The sequence below is a fragment of the Nannospalax galili genome, unplaced genomic scaffold (assembly GCF_000622305.1).
Source record: "Nannospalax galili isolate Female #2095 unplaced genomic scaffold, S.galili_v1.0 scaffold937, whole genome shotgun sequence".
NCBI lineage: Eukaryota > Metazoa > Chordata > Mammalia > Rodentia > Spalacidae > Nannospalax > Nannospalax galili.
The window spans coordinates 1,691,075-1,710,287 of NW_008339516.1; the positions used below are offsets into that span (position 1 = coordinate 1,691,075).

At 36.6% G+C, this 19,213-nt stretch overlaps 1 pseudogene; it reads left to right on the forward strand.

Moving 5' to 3' along the window:
- The window catches only part of LOC103735112, a 96,393-nt pseudogene extending 82,454 nt beyond the window's left edge, over positions 1–13,939 (forward strand).
- Positions 13,940–19,213: the final 5,274 nt, after the last annotated feature.

The following is a 19,213-nucleotide window of genomic DNA, read 5'->3' on the forward strand; positions in this document are numbered from 1 at the left end:
GTTTGTTCTGTACATTTAGTGGTTTTAGTATGATATGGTATGGGGAGTTTCTTTTCTGATCCTATTTGGTGTCCTATATTCTTCCTGTATTTGTATGGGGTTGTCTTTCCTTAATTTTGGGAAATTCTCTTCTACAATCCTGTTTAAGATCTGGTCAACACCGTTAACCTGAAATTCTTCTCCTTCCTCTATTCCTATGATCTGTAGATTTGGTCTTTTCATGGTGTCCCGCATTTCTTGCATATTCTATTCCTGTGTTTTGTTTTGTTTTTCTGTACTCTTTGCTTGAGTGGTCCAATTCTTGAACTTTATCCTCTAGTGTTGATATTCTGTTTTCTATTTTATTCATTCTAGAGATGAGGCTTTCCCCTGTTGTTTCAAGTTGGCTTATTGAGTTTTGTACTTCCTTCTTCATTTCTGCCTGAGTTTTTGTCAATGTTTCTATCTCTTTTGTGAATTTATTCAGAAGTTTATCCCTATCTTCTTTTAGCTCTTTGTTTGTTCATGTGTTCTTGAAATTCGTTGAATTCCTTGATCATGTTTATGATTGTTCTTTTAAATTCAGTGTCCTGGGTTTTTTCTAGGGGGTTCTCCTTGTAGAACTCTTCTACAGGATTGATGGGCTTTGATGGGGACGTTGTGTTTTGGATTTCAATTTTATTATTCTTTTGTTGTGGTTTGGGAATGTGAATTTCTTTTGTTATTCATGATTGTGATATGAGAATTAAGTTGAAGTATGCTTCCCTTTGTATATCTGGGTGCCTAGATCCTTTCTTTATTGGTTATGTAAAGCTGGTTACTACAGTGTTCAGGTTCTCTCAGGTTTATATTGGAGGGAATTGATGGCTTCAGATCAGCTATTCAGGGGTACCCACAGAAACCCAATTCAGGTTCCAGTCAGGTACACTAAGGCTTCCTTCACCATGTAGAAGCAGAATCTAGGCTCTCTCACGCAGTCCTGTGCATTGTCAACCTTATGCTTGAGGGAGGCCAGAAGCGGGCCAGAACTCAGCATTCTCTGGGGGTCTGTTGAGATCTCAGCCTTAGCCTACCAAAGCCAGACCTGCCCTGGGGTCTTGGGAGGGGCCACACAAAGGGGAAGCTCACCACCATGTGGCAGCAGGATCTAGGATCTGTCATGCTGTCCCCCGGGTTCTCAGGCTCTCTGGTAGTTGGAGACTAGAGGGAGGTCAGAAACACACACTCTCTGAGCAACTACCCTAATGGAGGAGGTCCGAACCCACCCTCTCAGGCTGTCTCAGTATAGTATATTTTATACAGTTAATGAAGTGGTTCAAATTTAGTTCCAGAAAGCCTTTTAACATGCTTTTCAAACGTCTTCTAATTCAGATTTTTATTTACATTAAAAGCTATTTATTTTTACTGCTTGAAATGTTCATTTAAATAGATTCAGCTAAGTTATGAATTCATATCTTGCCATCAATAGGTCCTTTTTATGATAAATACTTGCCTTAAGTATTCTTGTGATGAGGGACTTAAGGACCAGTAACTGCTTAGAGTAAACTACTCAGAACTCTAGCCCTGCCCCACGCACTCCCTGACTTCTCCTGTCTGAACCTTCATTTCTTAATTTAAGTCTTCTCATGCCTCCTCAGCCTCATGACACTCCAAGAGCTACATGGCCTATTTCACAAGAGATATCTGATGTCTCAGGAAGCAGATGTTATTGGTTTGTTTAAAGAGAAGCATCTCCAGAAAAAGATGACAGGATGAAGCTCTTCACACTGAACTGGAGACACTGGGGACAGCTGGGCAGCTGACAGATCCTTTCTGGGCACACCTGCTCCAGGCCTGAGGAGCCTGATAATAGAATTCAATTTCTAGTCTGTGCAGGTCACCCAGAAAGGGAGGAATCTCATTCACTCAGGAGGCAACTAGATCAGATGCAGTCTCCTACACAGAGACTTTACAGCAGCATTTCTCCACCTGTCTTTGTCTAGCACCAGTATGGGATGCTCTGCTTGCCACACTATTCTCTAGCCTCCTGGCCATTGTTGCACCCTGCACTGTTCCTTCTTTCTGCCTGTGTCTTCCTTTCTCAGCTATGTCCTATCACCCTCTGCTCAATCTTCCATTTGATACACAGATCACACTTCCCACTGGGCTCTGGTAGACCTTATGATGCCCAGGTGTTCATTGCCTAGGTTGTATGAATAAATCTTGGGTAGATTATGATGTTCAAATGAGGGCTGTGGTGTTTCACAAGGGTTTCTCTGTCTAAAATGGAGTTTGGGATGGAAGAGAAAACGGACTGTGTGTGGGGAGAAGTTAGAGTCCAAGTACCCTGATAGGGATCCTAGATAAGGCAGAGAAGTGAATGAGCCCTTGGGATGCAGGCCTCATACCCAATGACTATCTATGGACAACAGGAACGCTCACTATTTTTCTTTTTTTTATTTATTTATTTTTTTTTGCAAAACACATGCCATTGGTGTAAAATGCTAAGCCACAGTTTCTTAATTAGAATTTTAAGAGAAAGATAAATTTGGAAAGGGAAGAGGAAGGAACCAGTCTCTTTTATTTTTCTTTAGTTTACAGATTCTAGATTGCCTCTTCCTTGGCCATAGATATTTCAAGCACTTGAAGCAGAGTGACAGACTACCTAGATTCTAGATATAGTGAAAGACTATTAATATACAAAAGCCTTATATTATTATCTATTTCCAAGGTTAAATATGGCTGTACATTAACAGCAAAATCTAGGGGCTGTGGGCTCCACTGTCGCAGCAGAGACACATTCAACATGACAACAAGTCAATTAATAATCTGAAACGCATTAGTCATTATGTTCAGTGCTGAGTTTGGAAACTGAGATGGATTTAATTCTACTTTCATTAGTAGAATTTCAAGGGAAATTCACTACTAGTTTGTAACTGAAGTTTAGCAGACAAAAACCTGAGTTCCAAGAATTCCCCAAAACTGGGCTCAGTCAGTGTCTCAACATGCCTATTAGAGTTCAATATTGGTTAAAATAGAGAACTAAGTTTCTTTCAATGTCACAGCACTGGAAAGAAGGAAAAACAAAATGGTCCAGTGACCCTTAGGACCATAGTGATATGACCTTTAGGCTTACCACAGAAAAATTGAGGCATTGGGCAAGAAACATGTATAATGAAGCAGCTCCGTTTCAAGGTGCTTTCTGCTTGATTGTTGTCTCAATTTGGACTATTGTCTAATGAATTCTTTATGGCTGAGATTCTTTGGAAAGATTCACCTTCTTCCTTCAAGATGGTCACTTCTGCTCCAGTATGTCGGCTCACCATGACAGATGATTGTACTCAGGATGTATGTCTAATTGTTTTTTCTTCCTGGAGTCCAGGGTGACTGCAGTCTTAGAGCACAGACTTACCTCTGTGTCTTCAGCCAAATTAAAGTGACATGAGAGCAGGGCTGGCAGGCTCTCATTCTGCTCTTAGTTACAAGTAAGCCTGGGTGAGGAGTCAATGATTTTCAGCAAATGCATTTTAAATATATTTATTTTGAATTTGAAGGGAGCTATATTGTCTCCGGTAGACAAGGAGAAATGGGGTGTTCAATAGTGAGCCTTGCACCTACTACCAAAGTTCTTTGTTTCTGCCTAATTCCATCTCTTCCATACAATGGCCCATTGCAGTATTGAGACCTTAGACAGCTTTGACCACAAGAACTATTCTTATGCCTTTACCATTAAGTGGTGTTTTTATCTTAGAACATACTAGTGTATTTCAACTTCAAACCTTCACTTTTTTTTAACCTGGCCTCAAAGGATGATTTTAATAAGATAGAAATACATCATGGACAACTTGTTAGGTTTAAATGGGTTATTATTATATATCATATACATACAAAGATTTTTCTGAGTATGGCAAACATTAATGAAACTACATGTGCTTTGGAATGCAAGAGAGAGAGGCCATGGGGTCTGGAACTGTAGCCAAGGAGCATGAATTTTGTTACCCAGACTTTAGGTTTAGAATCACTGAGCTTGCCTGGTTCCCAAACTTGCCCCAGTACCTCCTTCTTAGCAAGATCTGCCACACCGACTTACGAAATCTGCAAGACCTCTCTATCGTCCACCTCCACTGTCTTGTCATGTTGTTCCCATGGTGGTATCAGCTCACATGGGATATGATTTAGTCATTTCATCTGTTTATTACTAGTCTCGTTTACTAAATGTGAGCTCTATGGTGGCTGGAAGGTGTCTATCCCGAGTCTTACCTAGTACCTAGTGTCTGACATGCAGTAGGCACTGAACAGAAAGGCGTAGAATTTATTTTCACCACCATTAATATTTTATATCTGCTTCTAGAATGGATGAACCAATATTGCTAAATTTTCTTTCTTGATCTTACTCCTATTTCCCAATTATTTTCCAATAACATCTTACTTGTTCATATTACATAAATACTCTCCTTCCAGTTCATCAAAAATCACTCCCTGTATCTTGGCAAACATGCTACCATTTTTCATCTAATTTCCATATGATAATATGACATTCTATAAATTACATTTTTCACTGTACTAAATAAGCTGCATACATTATTTAACTTAACCCATAATGCAACTCCACTAGACAGACATTATCAAAGTCTATACATGAAAATGAGAATATTGTGCTATAAAAACACGTATCTCACCAATCCAGATTACTAATAAAAGACTGAGCTAGAATTTCAACACTATGATGTGAAATCCCATTCATTTAAACACTTCACTTTACTGCTTCTCAGAGGTCATGTGGAACTTTACTCAGTTACTATACTCAGTTACCATGGAGACATTCAAGAAAAGTACCTAAGAATGGAAGTTGTCAGCCTTAAGTTTTCAGAATTGGCAAGAAGGCTTTCCAAAGCATGAGTTCAATATGAAAGGATTCAGTGATAATAAGACCAAACATGAATAAGATGCCACAGAAGACAGAACATTAAAGAAAAACAAAGTACAGGACAGAGTGAGAACTACATTAATTACAGTACTACCCGAGCATAAAATGCCAAATCGTATGTTGTAGCAGATGATATGAAAATGGAGAGGAATTTGAACCAATTGTTATTGCAGACTGAGTTTTCCTGAGCTAGCTCTGAGAAAAGTCGTTCTGTAAACATGGATGTGAGGAGAGTGACTGGAACAGGAAGGGAAAGAGAAAAAAGGAGGGTGGGATATCAAGTCACATGGCAAGTGAATTGGGTCCAGTCCCACAGAGAGAGTAGCATGACAAAATTTCCATTGCTTCTGTCGTCTAATGGGAAAGAGCCAAATAAGTTGATGTATTTCTACACCAATCTGTCAATATCTGGGATAAGGCTTGTCTCATAGAAGATGTATCTACAAAGGCCTCTTTGGAAGGGCAAGAGTGCTCAGATTAAATGCTGTAAACAGGTGAGCATAAAAATAGCAAAGGAATCTGGGTCTAATGGATAAAGTTCTGAGTGTTTCTACAGTGCTAGGCTTATCATAGCCAGAGTTACTGTAACTCCGGTCCCATCTGTAATTGTGGACATAACACCTGAAAAACATGCATCCTATCTTACAATCTTAGACTCTTTTAGATATTGTCTCTAATTTAGTTGTTGAGTGAATTAATGCAACATTCTTTTAATGGACTTTCAAAATGACTAATATGTAAAATTTTGAACTACTCAACAAACATATCTTGAAAAAATGTTACTTGCATGAGACTCACTCATACTTAAGAGTAAGTAAACCAGAATTTCACAATTCTTTATATAGTGGAGTGTACTGGATAGCTTTAGTTATCAACTTGACACACCTGTGTAAAGGGGGGTCTCAGTTGAAGAGTTGCCTCCATTGGATTTACCCAGGGCCATATTTGTGGGAGAGTTTCTTGATTGTTGAATGATGTGGAAGAGCCCAGCCCACTGTGGTCTTGTGTTGTATAAGAAAGCAGGCTGGCTAAGCAGGGGCCACAGGAGCAAGACAGTAAGCAGCATTCCTCCAAGGTCTGTGCTTTAGTTCCTGCCTCCAGGATTTATCCCTGAGTTCCTGCCTTGACTTCCCTCTATGATGAACTGTGACCTGGGAGATGTAAGATAAAATAAACCCTTTCATTCAAAAGTTGTTTTTGGTAGGTGTTTTTATCACAGTAATTGAAAGCAAACTAAAACATATGGAAGGAAACAGAAGAAAAGAAAATTAATGGGTAAAGGCAAAGCAAGAGCAGAGTTGAAACTGATTTCTTGGTGATTTATTTGTATGCAAATCTTTTTTTTTTTCTCTTCTTGACCTGTATATGCATCTCACAAAATATGTCCTCCCTCCTTCATACTTCCAAGAGGAAGTCTATGATTGAGCAAGAGATTTGGTCTTGATTTCAAAGGCTGCCAAGCAGGAGTGACAGCAGAAGATTGCTTAATGCTGAGGACCATGGCCTGCTGCTTTCTGCTTATCCTCTACCTCAGTATTGAAAATCCAGTGTCAACACAGATGCGGTGGTGCACAAGACAAGGGGTGGATCTCTGTGACACTGAGGCCAGCTTGATGTACATATTGAGCTCCAGGCCATCTACGGCTACAGGAAGACCCTGTCTCAAAAAAACAAAACAAAACAAAAAAACCAAAAAAACCCACAGTATCACAAGCCATGTTCCCTGCACCCTTAAACAGGTTTTGTATATCTTTCATGGTCACCAGAAGTTAGTGGAAAGAAACAAGGGTAGTACATAACGGGCATTTAAATAAAAGACACAAGATAAATGACATACATTAATTTAATGTTGTAGGATAGCTTTCTAAACAAAAGGTATATTACTAATGCATAAACTTTGCCTCTCTTGAGCACATTAGGCTAATTCCTATGCAGGGGAAATGCCTACTTAACAGGGAAATTTTGCCTTCTCCTAGCGACACTTTTTTCAGTGTGAAAGCTAAGCAAGTCAACTGTATCAGCCTAATGGATAATGAACACATTGATGATGGATGAGCCTACCTACCATGTCAATGAAAATCTGGAGGTGTGTTAAGTAGGATGATTATCTCTACTGTTTATTGTTGTAGAAACATGATTTGATAAACGGAAGACTACTGAAAAAGTAGTAACATTCTAAACACCTTTAAATGTGTATGAATGATTACCAGTGAAATATGCTAATACATGTCCTATTAAAGTATTATGGTAAATATCAAAAGTAAAAGAATATGAAGAAACTTAACATTGTAAAGCACACTGAGTCTTGATATATATTGACTAATTTGTGACTTCTAACTAAAGCAGTCTGAATCATTTAGAAACTTCTATTCAGACTGTTTAAAAGTATGGTTGTCTATTTGTATGTGTATGTGCATAAATGTGTACATAGATGTACACACATATGTAAGGATATATATTTTATTACTTTAGTTTTAGTGGCAGACAGAACAATGCTCCTGCCAAGTTTCTTATATACTAGTCTCTAGAACCTATGAAAATATTTTTTTTTTTACAACATTAGCAGGAGTTATGGTTATGTGAGGAAATACTCTCATGGCCTACATATTTAGAAACAGAGATAAATGATCAATTTGATCGATGGTTTAAAGGTCATTACAAGATTCTATAAGTATGCAATAGGAATACAGATGGTAAGTATCACCATGCTGCATCAGATGACTAATAACTTGCCATTGCTGGTTTTGAAGACGAATTGTGGTTGTTAGTCATCCTGTCCAGAAAGCGTCATATAAAAAGTAGATTGTTTTCTTAAAAATGAGTACAACCTTGCCAAAATCTTGCTTTTTAGCTCAGTGAGACTTGTAATCAGAATACAAAATTCAAAAATTTCAAATAAATTTTCAATTTTATTCCACTAAATTTATATTATTTAATGTAATATCAAGATGAAAGTGAAAGGGGCTGGAGAGATGGCTAAACACTTAAGAGCACTAGCTGCTCTTGCAGAGGACCTGGGTTCCCTCCTCAGTAATCACTTAGCTGCTGAAAACCATGCAAAACTCAAGTTCCCGGGGATCTGTCTCCATCTTCTGGTCAACATTAGCATTGCATGCATTGATAGATTTAAATAGATGCAGGCAAAACACGTAAAATATAAATAAATTAAAAAAATTTTTTTTGGTCATTTTGAGACAGGGTCTCTCTGTAGACCCAGCTGTCCTGGAACCCACTATGTAGACCAGGCTGGCCTTGAACTCACAGAGATCTGCCTGCCTCTGTCTCCTGAGTGCTGGGATTAAAGACATGCGCCACCACACCTGTCATTAATAAATAAAATTTATAAAGAAAAGTGATACAGGAACAGATAAAATTGCCTTGTTAAGATTCATTTAAGATGATAACTTTACACTTTTTGGAAATAAAACCTTGAAAATATGTTGCTATATAAGAATCCAATGAAATGTTTTATAAACATTTTCCCCCTTAAAGTAGAAAAAAACATTTAAGAGAATTGCATCTCCATTGGTAATAGTAACTTTGATCTATAACTTAAAGAAATGAACTGATATGGACAGAATTTATCAATCTCTCACTATAAGCTTTTATAATTTTTGTGTTTGGATGTCTTGTAATTGTTATTATTTTCTTGTTTAGAGAGGGAAGGAATACTTGATACTTCTCTGGAAAAATAATCAAATCTTTAATTGATGAATAAAACCATAGTTTCCACTCACTCCTCAAATGAAACATGGCTATTGTAAGAGAGACACAAACACATATTGATTCTTATATACTGTGTATGACCACAGGCTACTGTTGAGAGCAGAAGACTCACTGCTTTTTGTGACAAAGGAGTAATAGTCAAGGTTCAGAAACACATCTTTTCAGCATACAAGCCAATAACATATCCAACTGTGATGAGTTTTGATATTAACATAGTGCTTAAAGAGAATTAGCACTTAACAAGAACAATGACTTTTGTCATAAGTGAGGGGGTGGAAGAGAGGAGGGAAGAAGGAAGGCTAGGGTGAGCCTGAAAGAAACAATGGGCTCTGGCACCATCTGTCAGTTGCTAATAGGGGCTTCCATAGCAGCAGCAGGTTTAAGTCAAGAAAAATCAGGCATTTAGATGATTCACCATGGCATCAGCTGCTGTCTTTTGCATTTGATTCTTGCTCATTATCTTTATTAGGTAAAGACATTGAAACTCATGTTGTTTATTCAAAGCAATTATTGAGGGAAAAATGCCCCACAAAATCTGCACACAATATTTAAGAGACTAGAAATGAAATGGCAAAGACAAAAAAGAGTAGATGATGAAATAACAATGTGTTTGTATTTTGGCATATTTTAGAATTGCTTAAGAGTTTGGAAATAACAAATTTTGAATATGAGAACTGATGCATAAAATTTATATTGTTTTAATAATAGGTGACTTTCTGCATGTATTACTTATGCTCAAATTTTTATTCTGTTAGCTACTGACTTCTATCTAATTTTATTACTCTTTCATTATATGATCTTTACATCTAAGCTAGTATTAAGCAGCAAATGCTTCTTGCAATGCATGCTGTGTCATTCTGAAGCTCCCAACTCTAAGATCATCTAGATTTTAATTCTAGACCCCATTTAACAGCCTATTTAAAAATCACATCTTCTGTAAAATTGTATTGGCATGAAAGATTGATAAGTATATATGGAAGTATTTGAAAATTTATTTGAGTTATCTTATTGGATCTACATGTCAAGGGGGTGGAATTCCCAATTTTATACTCTTAATTTTAACATTAGTTGAATACATGATACTCTTGTACTTTTTCATTAGCTGAACTGTGAAACAGAAATATGTGATAATCTCTTCTATTAAATGGGTATTCTGAATTGTACATTTTTATCTCTATGGTATATGATTGATAATTTAAAAGCAGTCATTGAGTGATTGAATGACAGATTAAAATAATTAAAGCCAAAATACATTTCTCTTTAGATATTATTCAGGTGCCTTTGTTAACAACACAGAAAAACTAAATTAAGTGGACCTCAACACAGCAGGATTATGGACTAAACTGGAAATTTGCAGGGACCTCTGGGGACACCCAGCATGTAAACTTCAAGTTAAATGATATAACTTGAGATAGACCAAGAATGTTGCATCGATAACCACTAACTCCAATTCCAAAAAGTCATCAAATTATAAACTATCACAGTGTGTACACTTTTATCGGGGGGCACCTGAAAATTTCCTATATTTCAACTTTTGTTTCTGTACTTGATATGTATTTACTTAAACCAAAGAATCAAATATCTTTCTAGACTTTCAAACACCAAGAAATACATTTTCCCAATTTTATTGTGTTTTTGTGCATTATATATAATAGATTTTTAATCAAATTCATCCCAGATAAACTCTACCATGTTTCAGGTATTCTCCCAAATTTGTTAAGTCCTATCTGATCAAGTATTTGTAACCAGATGTCCCAGTGCAAGTTCATCTACTAGAGTCCAATCAACACATCCAGAGTCACTCCCTTAAAGAAGAACTCTTCATCCTCACCCTGCAGTAATCAGTTGTCAATACTTTGTTAGCTAGGGTGGATGCCTGCTATCCATTCCCCAGTTCTATGCTGGGATTTTGTTTGATTCAGTCAGCATGGGTCTTGTGCATGCTATCACCATTGTTGAAAGTTCATATGACCAAGTCCCCAGAGGCTTGAAAGCCTCTGTTTCCTTATGTTCATGCACCAACTCTGGCTCTTAAATCTTCTGCCCCACTTCTGCAATGGTTCCTGAGCTGTGAGTGGGTGAGGTTTAGTATAGAAGTCCATTTTTAAATGAAAAAAAATGTGTTGTACATCTATGCTTATCATCCTTAATCCAAAAATCTGAAATTCAAACTGTACTTTGGAACTTTTTAGGCTTCACATTTTTAAAATAGAAAATGAAATTATGAAAAATGAAATCATGAAAATCAAGAAAAATGAAATCATGAAAATCATGAAATTCTATGCAAATATCACACAATCTGAAAATTACCAAATTTGAAGTGTTCTTGGTAGGTAAGGGATGCTCAGTGTACACATCTTTAAGCAGACCTAACAATGAAGTCAGTGCTGCCCTCCTGAAAAAGGTTCACAAAATAATTAATAAAATTAGTAATTCATTTTTATGGATTTTCTAGTCAGTTCTAAATGATTATAAACAAAACAATGTAAAGCCAAATGATATCATTTATGCCTGATAGAGTCACATAATTCTATGAACTGATGAGTTAGATGTATTTGCCTACTATTTTCTTCAGACCATACATTCAGACACAATGTAGAAATATAAATCAAATTTATTAAAATGTCATCAAAATTGCCGGACCTCTACACCATCTAGAAATATGGTTAAGTAAATGACACTTTTGCTTTTATTAAAAAAAATCAAGAATCTATATTATTTCTATGTAGTTATGTAATGCACACACATACATATATATGAAATTTATACATTTATGTATATACATTTTATATTAATATACACATAGGCATTCTTATACACATATGTATGCACATGTTATACATGCATTTATATGTGTATGTACACATAAAAAGCAAAATGACCAATAAAAAAAGGAAAATGAATAGCAGATAAAGACTTCATACAGGCAATGGCAACATTCATTTGTATTTTCATTTCATAAGTTCACTTGACTGACGCTGACACTTTTGTGTTGCTTTTGATAATTCTGACTTGGAATAAAAATAATCCTCTAAGCTACTGCCTTTTGGTGATTTTCAAACTCAGGTCTTTTTTCTTTTGTCTGTCTATATTCTTAACTTCCTGTTTCTCCATCTAAAGGGATCATAAAACAATGGGCCATGATAGCATTTTTTTACCCTGTGGGACCCTTACCACTGGTTACACAGGACAGTCATCCAGTTTCCCAGGAAATGTGTAATATGCCATATTTCCTCTGAAAAGGAGGTCTGTCACCAGCTCAGAGGACTGTGAAAACTTTGCTGCCAGTGAAAACTTTGAGTCGTATTGTGTTGACTCTGATCTGTGGGGAAATACCATACTTTTTTAGTTGATCTTAAGACATACCAGCTGAGGGAAGAATATTTCCTGAAAAAAAAAAATGGGATTGTTATTTAAAAAGCAGGGACAGAAGTGGTCAAGATTGGAAGAGATCACATTATCCATATTCCTGAAGGATTCAAGAAATATCATGGTTGGAGGATGTGTTTTTGTGTTTAAAAACCGACATTTTTGGTCAAGTAACACCTCACAACACATCATAAGTGAATAAGGATTTAAAACAGCAAGAGATAGGCCACATATGTCAGACCATCTATTGTGTTTCAAGATAAGATAATTTAAAGAACCATGTTTTCTTATACTGAGGCATATGAAATTAACCAGGAATTGTGAGATCAAAAGTCAAACACAAAAAGAAGAGGTTCCTGGGTACATGTAAGGCATACTGCTTCTGGGATGTCTTATTTGATTAAATTTATAACTGCAGTTACTCTGAGTCTCCACTGGCAAATCATTTTCTCACATGTGGGTCAATGAGATTTAAATATTCATTTTGTTCAGCTGTTTATATAGAGGGTCTTACATAAGGGTATCTACCCAAGGTCTTGCCTTCCTACCTGTCCAAGTCCCAAAATACTTAGTACCTTTGGTAAACAGCCTCCTCTGTCTTCTTGCTAATGTATTTGCTCTTTGATTAATAGCACTTCCAATGGGGAGCTAGTCACTATTTTGTGTGCCAACAAATGTCACTTAAGTGAAAAAAAATTGCAAATTTTATTAGTATTATAGTGAAAAGGAAATGAAATGGAAGGATATTTTACTAAGACAGTTTATTCAATGGCTTAATAATGCTTAGTAACTTGAGACTCATTTTAAAAAAATAGAAGCATTGTGTAGCTAGGCTCTGAAGCCACTGTGATGTGAGGCACCTGTTGGACCCTCACCATCCTGGCACCCACAAGGTGGCCTGTCTTGGTGCCCAGCATGCCCCAGCATCCCCAGAGTCCCTGCCACGACTGAAAAACCTCACATCTACGTCTGCAACCTTAACTACAAGGACTAGGAGAAGGATATCAAGTGCTTTTTAGTGGCTCCAGCAGCTTCCTCAAAGCAGACCTCAAAAAAGGGGTACCACTTGTTGGAGTTCAACGACTCCTGTGATGCAGTGTGGAGGACCCCACAGTTTAAAAGCTGAACTTCAAGGAGCTCTGTGCTTAGGTGTGATCCTGGAGTACACCCGGCCCCACGTGACTGCAACAACAGTAGGCACAGAAGCCACTGTAGTGGAGGTGGATACACCAGTTGGAGAATCTCTGGCAGAGACAAATATTTGCCGCCTTTTGGCGCAGAATACAGTCTTATTGTACAAATCTTTCTAGTTCTCACAGTTGGCAAGATTTAAAAGCTTTCATGGGACAAGCAGGCAAATGCATATGCAGATGCTTACACAGAAGTCACATGTGAGAATGTGATTGAATTTCTATCCTTTTCTAACATGAAGTCTTCTTTGGATAACCTGGCTTGCACAGACATAAATGACAGAAATATTTGGCTTATTTGAGATAAGCCACGAACAAACCAGGAGTGCTTTTATTCTGGAAGGCGATCTAGATCACGGTGTAGAAGATTAGGGAATATGAATTGCAGAAGCAGTTTCAGTAGAACGCCAAGTGTCAGAAACATTCGCTCCTGATCCAGGTCATGGAACAAAGGTCAATCTCCATCAAGATGAAAAGTCAGAAAATCTAAATCAAAGAGCAAATCTAAGTCCAAGTCTGAAGGGAGCACACTCACGCTCAAGAAACAGATCTAAGAATGAGTGTGAAAAACCCCAAAGCCGGTCTCTTTCTAGTTCTGTCTTCTAAAGAAAGCGGAAAAGGTGACAAAAAGTAAAAATCCAGAACAAGGAACCATTCACCTCTACCTGTTCCACTCTCAAAGGCTCTGTCAGTGTCCTCTTTGCCAGAAAGAGCTTCAATTTCTCATTCTGTATCAGGTTCAAGGCCCAGATCAAGTTCCAGAGATTAACCCAGAACTGAAAGTTATTTGCAAATTATTACTGAACACCCTCTCACTTGATTAGGTAATTATTCTTCCATGTTTGTACCTGGCATCTTCCTCAAGAAGATTTCTTCCAAACAGGGGAACACAGGAATTTGAATTGTTGCAAAACTTAATGAAAATACAAGATTCTAAAATGGTGTCATGAAGCCCTTTTCCTTCTTTGTAGAACTAAGATAACTTTGATTTTGTAGATTTTGGGCTAAGATAACCTTTGTAAAGATAAGATCAATTGTATTTAAAAGTTATTTCAACAGGATCTGCTGCAGGGTTTTTAGTTTTGTTTGCTTATTTTTAACTTAAATGCTTAAGATTTGGCTTCTTCAGGCTTTATAGGAAGGTCTCAATTTTCAGTTATTTCAACTTTTGATAATGCTTGATTTATCTAAGATTTAAATAAAAGTTTGCTACCAAGAAAAAAAATACACTGTATGTTCTTTCTTGTAAGTCAATGGTGATGCTGAAACTTTAGATATGTGTTTCAACTAGAAAATCAATAGAAGATAGGAAAGTAGTGAAAACGAAAGAGAGGGGTCTTCTTTAGAGGGTAGCTAGAATGCAGTGATATAAACAGGGAGAGGAGAATAATGAAGTATTAAGTAGGGGTGGGGAATAGGGGTGCAGAGTTGAGGAAGGAGTATGGGGAAGGAGAACACTAGGGGCCTTTTGAAAAGGTCATATGGAATATTGCTACTATACAAGCTTCTTCAAGTATATGCATAAACAATATAAAATGAGTTTAAATTGAGTTACCATATAATGAGGGGGTAATGCCCCTACCAGATGCTATAGGCCAACAAATAAAAGCCCAACGCCAGGATTGGGCTCCCTCCTTTGGAGCTGTTGACCAGGGTCTTCCTATATATTCTCAAACAATAATAGCTGTTACCATTGCTCTAGCTTACCCAAGTGAACATCTCAGTAAGACCTTACTGTTGAAGACACTATATATGTGAGTCATAGAACAAATATGGAGAAACTGACTAGCACTACCTCAAAGCTTTATCTCTACTGGCTAGCTTTAAAATTTCTTAAGGGTGTTATGCATGCTACCAGAAAAGAAAAGTAATTATCAACCTTAACTCAGCTGTGAGTCCTACAAACTACAATAATGAATGGCTATTCAAGTTATATGCACTGGTGCAATATTGGAACAAATGTTATGGGAGTAACCAACCAGTTTCTGATTAAATTTAAGGCCCATTTCACAAGATGGAGCCTATACCTAGCACTATCAGGGCCAAGAACCTGTGGCTATACAAGGCTCAGGTTCTAGCAGAGAGCCTACTAAATTATTCTGATAAATGGACATAGTATTAGCTCCCATTGAGCTATTGTTTTACCAATAGATTATGCATCCCTCAACTCTCACCCACCGGAGAAGCACTTTCTTGAATCAGATGGTGATTAAGACAGAGACCCACAACTGCTCAGTATGGAGAGAATAAGAAACTGAAGATGTTTCAGTCCCACACCTATCCTCCCAAGGCTCAGGGATCATTGCATAACAGGGGTGAAAAGATTGTAAGAGTCATTGGTGATAGATGAATACAAGGAAACCATGTTGTCTGGACATAACAGGGAAGTTGAGTATATGAAACCATAGCACCTGTTATCAGCAAGCAAAGACCTGAAAACTCAAACCAGGCAAAATAGAGCATAGATGAGGGAGGAGGTCAAGAAAACACATTCCTAGATAAGATCTATGATAAAGTGGAAGCTTCTTGGAGGACATTCAGTTTTCTTTAAGGGTATGATGCCAGGTAGATTTACCATGCTCCAGGGGTCAAACACATACCCAAGAGAATTTGGGGAACACAAATTATACTTGTTAGTCCTTTAAAAAATAATAATTCTCTTTTGTTCATTGATGGAAACTCTAGGTAGACAAATTGCCACAAAGTGAGGAAATCTTAGACATGGCCTCAAATGCTATCCAATGGCATTCTTAGTCTTTTGGTTGGTGGAAGCTAGTAGTCTTTTTATACATTCAAAAAGATTTAATTAATGGTCACAAAGATGTTAGGTCACAAAGTTGGGTAATAAATGGCTATTAAGGAGGCTAAAGATGGCCAAAATTTTTAATTAAGCTCTGAATTTTCAGAATTCCAGTCTCTCCATAATTGTTGAAGTTCTTAGTCAATCAGCCTTGAAGAAGTTTCAGTGTAAGTATGGCTCTTCCTAGGAACTTTCATTCACATAATGAAGATTTTTGTCTCAATATAAGTAGCCAGGAAAACGTAAGTATCTAAATACTGTCAACTAATGAGTATATCAATAAAATGTGTACTTATTTGTATAATAGAATATTACCTAGTCATAAAAAGTAATAAAATATTAGCTAATAATAAAAAAGATAATAATAGAGGGCATGGATTCTGAGGGTTGTTTTAGGGTATGGTGGAGATGAGAAGGAGGATCTGAATATGATCAAAATATATTGATGAAATTGTAACTAAGTCAATAAAATACTTAAGTATAGTTTTGATATTTTAAAAATAATATATTTGTGGACCATGTATTATCACTGTAATGTTGTTTATTTCCTATAATTTGGAGATTCTTTAATGAACCATTCATCTTTTTATAGTCTCAAACAAATCCTTAGAATTCTACTTTAAAATGGGTCCACAAAGCAATGACTAACCAGCACACACACTCTTTTGTAGTTGTCTGACAAATATAACTAAAACGTGCATGACTCAAGATATGAAGTCACGCTTTTATCCAGCTGAGTTCTGAATCAATGGGGAGATACAGAAGGAAAAGACAGAAGACAAATGTGTCATATTTATCACTGGTGATGTCTCACCTAAAAGTTGCTAATTCTAACCTCAGAATCAGCAAGCATTTTTGATCTAGTTGCAGAGATATAATCAGAGACAATCTTCCAAGATGACAGAATGCCTTGTGAAACATGCGATGACATGTCTGTGTCCTGAAGGGCAACTCTCTCGAAGTATAAAAAGCACAGACTGAGTTGCTTTCAACTCTCCAGCCCAGGAGTTCATGATTTCTCTCAAGGTTCAGTAGAAATAAGATTACTACTTAATAATCTTTGGGCGATTGATAAAGATTTTAAAAATGTAGATGGAAGCACTAGTAGCTAAACTCAGATACACTTGAAGGTGAAAAGGGCAGACAACTTTCCTCTGAGTAGTATCTCCAACAACACATTCCGGAGTTGTGACAAGAGATGCTAAATGTTGAAAAGCTTTCTAAGACTAATGTGAAGACAGTATTATTTTAATAACAGAGAAGGATTGAGGGAAGAGAGGAATATAATTCTGTTATATTTAAAATGATATAACCATAAATTAAGCAGTAAAATAAGTCAAGAAATATAATGAACAAAGGAGTGTGAGAAACAGAAGAAAAAGGAAGCATAAATGCCAGGTATGGTAGAATGTTCTTCTTATTCTAAGTTTCAAGAGCCTGAGGCAGGAGAACCTTCAGTTGCAGAGCATCTTGGTCTGAATACTAAATTCCAGGACAGCTTACTGAACTGATGTTTTAGTGGATGGAAGCACTTTGCTACCAATCCTGACCACTTGAGTTCCAGTCCCACAGGACAGAGGAGATAATGACTTCAGCCAAGTTGACCTCTGACCTCCACATGTATACCATAGCATGCTCTTCCCACACATAAATAAATAAATGTTGTTTAAAAAGCTGTAACTGCTAACAGTCACTCAAAAATTTCTCTCATTGGCTGAATTGGTTAGTTATCCTACAAAATCCACATCAAAGCTAATGTTTTCACTCCATAGAGGAACATGAATAAGTAATCAATGAACTATAAGAAGTATTACAACAAAAAACTTGGAAATTTATCAGTGGCCTGTACCATATAATTAAATCCCCCAGTAACACTAAAATACAAGTAAAAATTTATCTGATACGCTCAAGTCTGCAAAGAAGCAAAAAAGGAATTACTCAAAATTATGGCTTTCTCCGTACCTCTGTGCACCTTCTATCAGCAGCTTGCAAGTGAAAAGAATCATCAACATTGCAATTGTGGTTCAACAAAGAATAATTACCTAGAAAATACATTAAATGATTTTGTTCCCCTGAAAATGCTTTTCTGTGCGAGGCAAGCTATTTTTTTCATCCCTGATTGAGAATTTTAGTGATTGTCTTTGAAAGCTTTGCAATCCTAATAGTGCCATTGAAATAAATCACTGTGCATCTGGATATGATCTGTTGATTCATTTGTAATAATCTTAGGTCTCATATTCAAATGGTCGCATTAAAGGATATAAGTGTAAAAGAATATGCAGCACAATGCTGTCATCAAATGCAACACAACATGATTGAGCATGAATTATTGATAATGAGGACATCCTTCATTTTTTACAAGTTCCTCTTACATAGAATGGAAAACATAAGAGAATTTATCACAGGTGGGAGCAGAAACACAGCAGTGGAGAATTGCTGCATAGGGAAATTGAAAAATATGTTATCAGGTAAAATCATTTCTTGTCATGATTATTATTACATCACAATAATTATGAAGAATTTACTTAGATATAAGTCTCTAACAGTAGAGGGGCATGCAGACAGATTGATAGAACCCTTTTTTTGTTTTGTTTTAAGAAGAAATCCTTAGAATGAAAGACAAATATAATTCCATTGTAGTGTAGCTTTATATATTTGCCTCATCACTTAATTTATTTTAAAAGATCCTGATTCATATTCATTAGATAATTATTTTATAGTGAAATATAAATTAGTCAGTTGAATACTGTTCTGCTAATATGCTATATTTGACCTAACTGCATTTCAAAATGCTCAAGTAACATGGTTTTAACTGAAAATTCTTTGAGAAAACAAATAGAAATCAGGTAAATTATTATTGTTTTTGATATATGGAGTTACTCTAAATATCAAGAATAAAAATACATTTCAAGGTGGGCATGGTGGTGTACACCTTTAATTCTAGCACTCTGGAGTCAGAGTCAGGTGGATCTGTATGAGACTGAGACCAGCCTGTTCTCAATTGCTAGTTTTAGTTTACTTGGAATTACAGGAAGTCCCTGTCTCAAATTAAAACAGAAAAATCCCAGTGTTCCTGCTATGCAAATGGCATTAATTCATTCTCAGGAGACAGATAATCTTTTGGGGTTGCTGTTGCTGTTGTTCTGTTTATTTTTGAAATAGAATCTCATGTATCCACAAATAGAATCTGATGTATCCATGCTGGCTTTGAACTTGCCATGTAGCAAAAGGTGACCTTGAACT